This window comes from Episyrphus balteatus, chromosome 2 (genome assembly GCF_945859705.1).
Source record: "Episyrphus balteatus chromosome 2, idEpiBalt1.1, whole genome shotgun sequence".
NCBI classification, from domain to species: domain Eukaryota; kingdom Metazoa; phylum Arthropoda; class Insecta; order Diptera; family Syrphidae; genus Episyrphus; species Episyrphus balteatus.
The window spans coordinates 59,636,711-59,645,052 of NC_079135.1; positions in this window are offsets into that span (position 1 = coordinate 59,636,711).

Genomic DNA, 8,342 nt, shown 5'->3' on the forward strand with positions numbered 1-8,342 from the left:
AGTTTTTGAAATGTTAGTTTTCAATCTCAAAATTCTGAATAAATTGATAAATTTTTGTAAACTGATTTTTTTTTTATTTAGCTAGTTATCGTATCATGTTTGTTTATGAAATCAATTGAATTAAAGTTAGTTTAATTTTAAGTCTTAAAGTTTTTTTTTCAAAAAAAAATTGATATTTTTATCATATTTTTACACATATTTTTTCAAATTAAATAATGGGGGAGACACATTGTGAAGTTGTTTGCTTGCTTATAAGGCCCTTAAAAAATGATTTTCATTATTTTAATCAAGTAATACGTGACGTGAAGTCGTTTTTAAATGTTTAATTTCTTTGCTTTTTTAGTTTGAAAGCTATTTTTTCAAAAACTTATGATCAAAACAAATTGATTTATTAAACAAATTAAGAAGAGATGTTTGACTTAGAGCAACATTGTAAGTTTTACCATTATTTTTGTTTTATTTTAAAATAATATTTGCCCGACCCACCTATGTAAATAATACAAAATACACTTCCTCTCACATCATATCTTTTTTGTTTTTACGTAACGTACACGATTTAGCCTTATTTCATACCTTACGTAAAAACATTAGTGGGTATATTGTTTGAAAATATTGAGAGGGATTGCTCTTTTAAGTTCCGTACCTTTCGTCTGAAAAGTCATATAATCTTCAAAAGTATACTAAATTAATGGAAATTTGATGCTCCTCTACAACAGGCATGTCAAACTCAATGGTTACAAGGGGCCAAAACAGCGAGATAAAAATTTGTGTGGGCCGCAGAACATGTTAAGTTAAATTTGTATAGGTAAAACAATTTTGTAAAAGAACAGCAAGATCCAAGATGATGAAACTATTTTTTTTTTTTTTCATTTACCATTTTATTCTCAGACCAAATTTAGTTATTCAGGATAATATAGGTAACTCATTCTACTTAATGACTGAAATAACTGCTCGCATCGACAGGTACCTACTGTGAAATTTGCCAACGATTTTATATGGCAGTTTTCGAGTGCACAAAAATACTTAAAAAATCGGACATTTCAACGAATTTGGAACTTTACTTCGGAGTCAAACTAGAAATCGCTTTCCTCCATTTTCACATGATTCGGCATTAATTCTATGTTTATGGAACAAATCAAAAAAAATCAAGAGAACTTTTCTTCAAGAAATATTCTGCAAGCCTTTTTCGTATTCAATTTTATAGTTTAGATTTTTTTGCGTAGTATTTTTGATACGTCAAATCCTGGTTTATCTTCTGATGTTCCAAAAGAGCTAGGTTGCATTTGAATGTTGCATTTCTTCACATATTCTTTATATTGGGTGCTTTCATAATTGCATGGTTGCTTTGTTTACATGCGGTCATTTGCGATCAGACTAATGTCAGAAAATCTATTTGCGCATGTATTTTACTTTGAATTTATGAACCCTTTTTCTGATTTTCGTCATTTGTCAAAATTTTTAAGTTGCAATTCAGCCTCTTCTCCAAAACTAACAATATACAGTCGTCGGCATAATTATTTTGACTAATTTACAATTCTCGATCTAATAAGAATAATTTCTAACGGTTAAACTTTATATAGGTAAAGATAAAGGTTATTTATTAAGTATGTTATGGTGAATCTTATGGTGGTCAAAGTAAGTCATATGAGTGAAATTTGGATTTCAGGCAGCTTTTTTTGTATTAGAAGTGCTATTTTTTGAGCGGCATAAGTATTTTGACCAGCATTCTTTTTCAATTTTGGTAAGGTAAAGTAATACATTTTGCTTATTTTAAGCATGTATCCAACTGTTGAACATGTTAAGGCTCAGATTCATGAAAAAAATTGGAAACATTTCGCAAATAAATATTGAAATAAGGGCATTTATTGTTACAAGTTAAAACTCCCGTTACCTGTTAAACAAATTAATGGAGAACTGATTTGTTTGCGTCAAATTATGTCTTAGCTAATAAAGAAACACAAGAGTACAAGTACTGAGTAGAATCAGCCATGAATCTATACAAAACAAAAAAATACACAAAAAAAAAGACAATTTTTTTTTGCGTAGTTCACTTTGAGTCCCAGATTGAACCCTTATATCATGGAGCTGGAAATGAAATCCCTAGGGAAGAATTCCTCCTCAGAAAGCAAAGATTCCCAGGAGACTTAGGAAACACAATTTTGGGACTTATTCAGCAGAAAAAGCAGTAGTTAACCTCTTGAAAGCATGTTGAAAACTATAAAATTCACAAAAAAGCACGTATTTATGCAAGATTGGGTCCTTGCCATAAAGTTAAGAATGACACGTTATTCCTTGGTACAAGAAATTAAGTATTGGACCGGTTTGGTAATTATCCGGGCGTGAATTCCACAGGGTACGTCTTATGGAGCTTATCCCCTTTTATACGTTATTTTTATCAAAGTCAATCCGTCTACATAATATGCGCAAGTAAATGGGACAAAAAAATTCAAGATATTTCGACAAAAACTTTAAAAACTGAGCAAAAACTGAACCGAAAAATTGTATTTTTTTCGCTTGGGCCTAATAATATGGCAAGGTACTGTATATCCCAAATACACTGTAATTTATTTGATTTAAAATATTTATTTTTTAACCTTTTTTTGACTTAATACCAAAAAAACACCCTAATTTTCAATCGAAAATTCACGTGTCAAAATATCAGCTTTTTTCAAAAAATCGGTGGGTATTTTGTTCAATAAAATCTCTACTTTCCAATAGTTTAAACAATTTTAAATTTACAAGTTTAAATTTACATTAGTATACCATAGTACATGTTCTCGGTAAAAGCAAAAAGCTTGAATTCGAAAATTTTTTTATCATTATTTAAAATTCTATTTATTAAAATTTACTCTTAAATTACTCAAAAACCGTAACATAAATCAATATTACATGAAATCTTACGTTTTTTGAGTAATTAAAGTGTAAATTTGAATAAATAGGCCAAAATTGTAAACAATGATAAAAAAATTTTTTCGAATTCAAGCTTTTTTAATTTTTTGCATTTTACTAGAACATGTTCTATAGTATACTAATGTAAATTTTTTTTTTACACCATCCAGAAAATAGACATTTCAACAAACGAAATGCCCACCAACTTTTTGAAAAAAGCTGATATTTTGACACGTGAATTTTCGATTGAAAATTAGGGTGCTTTTTTGTATTAAGTCAAAATAAGGTGAACAAAAAAATAATTTAAATCAAATAAATTACAGTGTATTTGGGACATAGTCAGGTAAGTTTTCACCAAATTTCGTAGAAAAATTTTTGTTTTTGAAAAAGATAAAAATAAAAAACCAAAAACTTATTTTTCCTTTCATTTTTTATCATATTTCCAATGGGTTTCATCCTACTATGATTTTTTTGTACTTTTAAATGTTTTTGAAGGCATCGGCACTGGTCTATTTTTGTTATTTTGACTTGAACTTTGAATTTCCAATCAATATTTTGACAGAATTGAGAATCAAAGAAAAGCTGTAGCATCTTTTACGTCATGTCCCTTCTTTCTTTAAGTTTAAATTCATTGCGCATGAGAATTTTTGCATTTGCACTGCAAATATTTGCGTTTTACATTTATGAACGCCTGACATTTGTCATTTGCATTAATGAAAGCTTTGCATTCGTCAGACTTGCGCAACCATGCATTTATGAAAGCGCCCATATGAATTTTCCTCGCAGTTTTGAGTTTAACTCAGATAAATGTTTTGCTACATCTAGGTAGGTATCATGAATTATAAACTCTGCAACCATTTTAGATAGTAAGACATGATGGTTTTAAAACTTTTATCATTAAAAACTAAAAAAAATTCCCAAGCCCCAGAATCGTTTGTTGGTTAACTCAGAATATTCGCTTCCTAGTTCACTTTAAGAAATCACATAACTTACCCTGATTTAAGCCACGAGATCTTTTAAAATTTGTTATTTTGTTTGGTTTTGTCCCATATTTATTTGTTGATTAGGAAAAAAGGAGGTGCATGTGTGTCGAAAGCTGTGAACATAAAATCTAAAACTCAAAATTAATGAAAATGTGGACAGGGCCGCAAAGTTATTCGTTGTGGGCCGCAAGTTTGAAATGCCTGCTCTACAACTTTTATGATGATAAAAGATTATGTAACTATCATAGAGGCTGAGAACAATTAAAAAAACCGAAAAACTAGAAAATAAAACGACATAACCTCAAAAGTGTTGTCCTCGCTGAAAAACAGGTACAGCCCAGTCAAATTAGTTCGAAAATAGTTTCTGAGTTGCGCATAAAAACCGTTACATTTTAGCACTATTTTCAGCTTTTGGGTCATAACTCCTGAAAAATAACTCGCACAAAAAATTATTGTATACCAAAGTTAAAGAATATTAAATTCTACATCGATTAAAGGCCAAAAGCATTTTGGCCAAGCGGTTTGGTCAGAAGTGGCAGTCAAAAGTAGTAAAATTTTACTACTTTGAATGAAGGGTGTGTTTCAAACGTTTTTTTTTAAGTGTTATCCCAAATATGCTTCAATGTATACAGGATGTCCCAAAAGTTAACGTCGAAACGAAAACATTAGATAGGGTAGGTGGTGACAGTTATCAGAAAAATAATAAAAAAAATCGCAGCCATATATTTTGGGAGTTATGGGAATTTGAAAAAAAGTCGAAAAAATGGTCACCCTGTGACGGTTTTTCATGTGCCGTGACTACAAATCTTAATTTTTCTCGTTACACGTTTTCTTTTGTTACGGAACCTTAAATAACCCTGCTATCAAATGCATTCAAAAATTTTAACTCTGCTACATCAGTTTTAAAGAAAATATTACTTTTTTACCCAACTTAGTACTAAAAAATTTTACATGTCTCTAATTCAATGAGCCGTAGTGTAAAAAAAAATGCACTACGATGTTTCGGCAAGTTGCCTTAAAAGTTGGTGTGTTCAATTCTCTTTAATATGTATATTAAGGCGTGCGTTATTTAGGTTTTTTTTCGAGAACCAAGTTCCTTATAGTAGGAGATCCCGCCATAGGACGACCTACCCTCATCGTTATACCAGTTGAGAGTTATATTTTCTGAAAGCTAGTGTCTAAGGAAATAAATTGCACATGGGTTGCCTAGCGATATCCTGTCAAGGCATAGGGTTGCCAGGCCTTAAAGTTCATTTTTGCAAATTTTTGCAAATGCGACCCTGCTTAAATGGCAAGCCTAAGAGTTATAAAAAAAATATAATGTCATAGGAAATTTAATTTAAAAATTTTAATTTTCAGGATATTTTAAAATTTGAAGTTTGAGTAGGGTAAACAAAGGTAAATTTAGAAAAAGGGCAAAAATCTATTTTCTAAACAAAACGTGATAGAAATAAAATTGAAATTGGAATCGATAGATATTATAAAAATATGAAAGCCACACATACAAATAAAAAATGTAAAAAATCTACAACGCGGGATATAGTCTTTTTAGAGTCATGATACTCCAATTCGATATTTGAGAAATAATTCACCAAAAATCAGAATGAAAGATTTTTTAAATAATTTTTATGTGATAAGTTAGGAAAAATAAAATAACTTGACACGTGTCTGTCAAATTTTTAATTTAACTTACCGTTTTTGCGAGGGGATTTTTTGAAAAGGTGCTTATTTTCATATTTCAATATATTAAAGGAAAAAGTCCCGTCATGGGACGACCTATCCACCTCATTATACCAGTTGAAAGCTATATTTTCCTAAGGGTAGTGTCTAAAGAAACAGTTCGCACATGGGTTGCCTAGCGATATCCTGTCAAGGCATAGGGTTGCCAGGCCTTAAAGTTAATTTTTCATTATTATTGAATACGCCACCCTGCTTATACCCAAAGCCAAAGAGTTGTAAAAAAAATATTATGTCACAGGAAATTTAATTTAAAAATTTTAATTTTCAGGATTTTTTAAAATTTGAAGTTTGAGTAGATTAAACAAAGGCGAATTTAGAAAAAGGGCAAAAATCTATTTTCTAAACAAAACGTGATAGAAATAAAATTGAAATTGGATTCGATAGATATTATAAAAATATAAAAGCCACACATAGAACAAAAAAATGTAAAAAATCTACAACTCGAGATATAGTCTTTTTAGAGTCATGATACTCCAATTCGATATTTGAGAAATAATTCACCAAAAATCAGAATGAAAGATTTTTTAAATAATTTTTATGTGATAAGTTAAGAAAAATAAAATAACTTGACACGTGTCTGTCAAATTTTTAATTTAACTTACCGTTTTTGCGAGGGGATTTTTTGAAAAGGTGCTTATTTTCGTATTTCAACATATTAAAGGAAAAAATCCCGTCATGGGACGAGCTATCCACCTCATTATACCAGTTGAAAGCTATATTTTCCTAAGGGTAGTGTCTAAAGAAACAGTTTGCACATGGGTTGCCTAGCGATATCCTGTCAAGGCATAGGGTTGCCAGGCCTTAAAGTTTATTTTTCATTATTTTTGAATACGCCACCCTGCTTATACCCAAAGCCAAAGAGTTGTAAAAAAAATATTATGTCACAGGAAATTTAATTTGAAAATTTTAATTTTCAGGATTTTTTAAAATTTGAAGTTTGAGTAGATTAAACAAAGGCGAATTTAGAAAAAGGGCAAAAATCTATTTTCTAAACAAAACGTGATAGAAATAAAATTGAAATTGGATTCGATAGATATTATAAAAATATAAAAGCCACACATAGAACAAAAAAATGTAAAAAATCTACAACTCGAGATATAGTCTTTTTAAAGTCATGATACTCCAATTCGATATTCGAGAAATAATTCACCAAAAATCAGTATTAAATTTTTTTTAAATATTTTTTATTTGATAAGTTAGTCAGCTATTACATGAAACCTCAAGAGGCTTGACTCTTTTTTCGAATTTTCTTTTGATAATCATTCTGTGAGGCGCGTACTATAACACGATGCCTCTCGAGTCAAAGACTCAAATTTGACATTTCTCTTTTGATTTAAGTATTGTTGTTGTTGTATTCCACCAAGAAGCAAAAAGAAATGAAAGGGAATGTTGAAAAAAGAAAGAGTGGAAAAAGAAACGTCAAAAAAGAGTCTCGGAATTTTGGCCCACGACTCTCCGGTCGGATAATTTTTTGTTTTATCTTCTTTCTCTTTTGCACTCATTGGTTTTGAAAAGAGGCGCGCCTCTTGAGGCTTCATGTAATAGCTGACTTAGAAAAAATAAAATAACTTGACACGTATCTGTCAAATTTTTAATTTAACTTACCGTTTTTGCGGGGGGATTTTTTGAAAAAGTCCTTATTTTCGTATTTCAATATATTAAAGGAAAAAATCCCGTTATAGGACGACCTATCTACCTCGTTATACCAGTTGAAAGCTATATTTTCCTAAGGGTAGTGTCTAAAGAAACAGTTTGCACATGGGTTGCCTGGCGACATCCTGTCAACGCTTTAAAGTTCATATTTTGAGTTTTTTTGACAACGCCACCCTGTTTATATGGTAAGTGTTAGAGGTGTAAAAAAAATTTATGTCAGAGAAAATTAAATTTAAAAATTTGAATATTCAGGATTTTTAGAAATTTGACATATTAGAAGGGGAACTGAGGTAAATTTAAAAAAAGGTCAAAAAGCTATATCCTTAACAAAGAGTGGTAGAAAAAAGATTGATACTGGAATCGATAGATATTGTTAAATTATATAAGTCACACATACAAACCAAAAATGTAAAAAATCTGCTACTCGAGATATGGACGTTTAAAAGTCAAAACCGTGAAATTCGATATTTGAGAAATAATTCACCAAAAATCAGCACGAAAGGTATTTGAAATAATGTTTATGTTATAAGAGAGCATAAATAAAATAACTTGACACGTATCTGCCAAATTTTTGATTTGACTTAGTTTTTGGTTCCTGTGTATTTTTGAAGAATTACAGATTTTTACAATTCAAGTCACTGTTTCGGTGTTATTCTTCAAAAATACACAGGAACCAAAAACTAAGTCAAATCAAAAATTTGGCAGATACGTGTCAAGTTTTTTTTTTATGCTCTCTAATAACATAAACATTTTTTCAAATACCTTTCGTGCTGATTTTTGGTGAATTATTTCTCAAACATCGAATTTCACGGTTTTGACTTTTAAACGTCCATATCTCGAGTAGCAGATTTTTTACATTTTTGGTTTGTATGTGTGACTTATATAATTTAACAATATCTATCGATTCCAGTATCAATCTTTTTTCTACCACTCTTTGTTAAGGATATAGCTTTTTGACCTTTTTTTAAATTTACCTCAGTTCCCCTTCTAATATGTCAAATTTCTAAAAATCCTGAATATTCAAATTTTTAAATTTAATTTTCTCTGACATAAATTTTTTTTACACCTCTAACACTT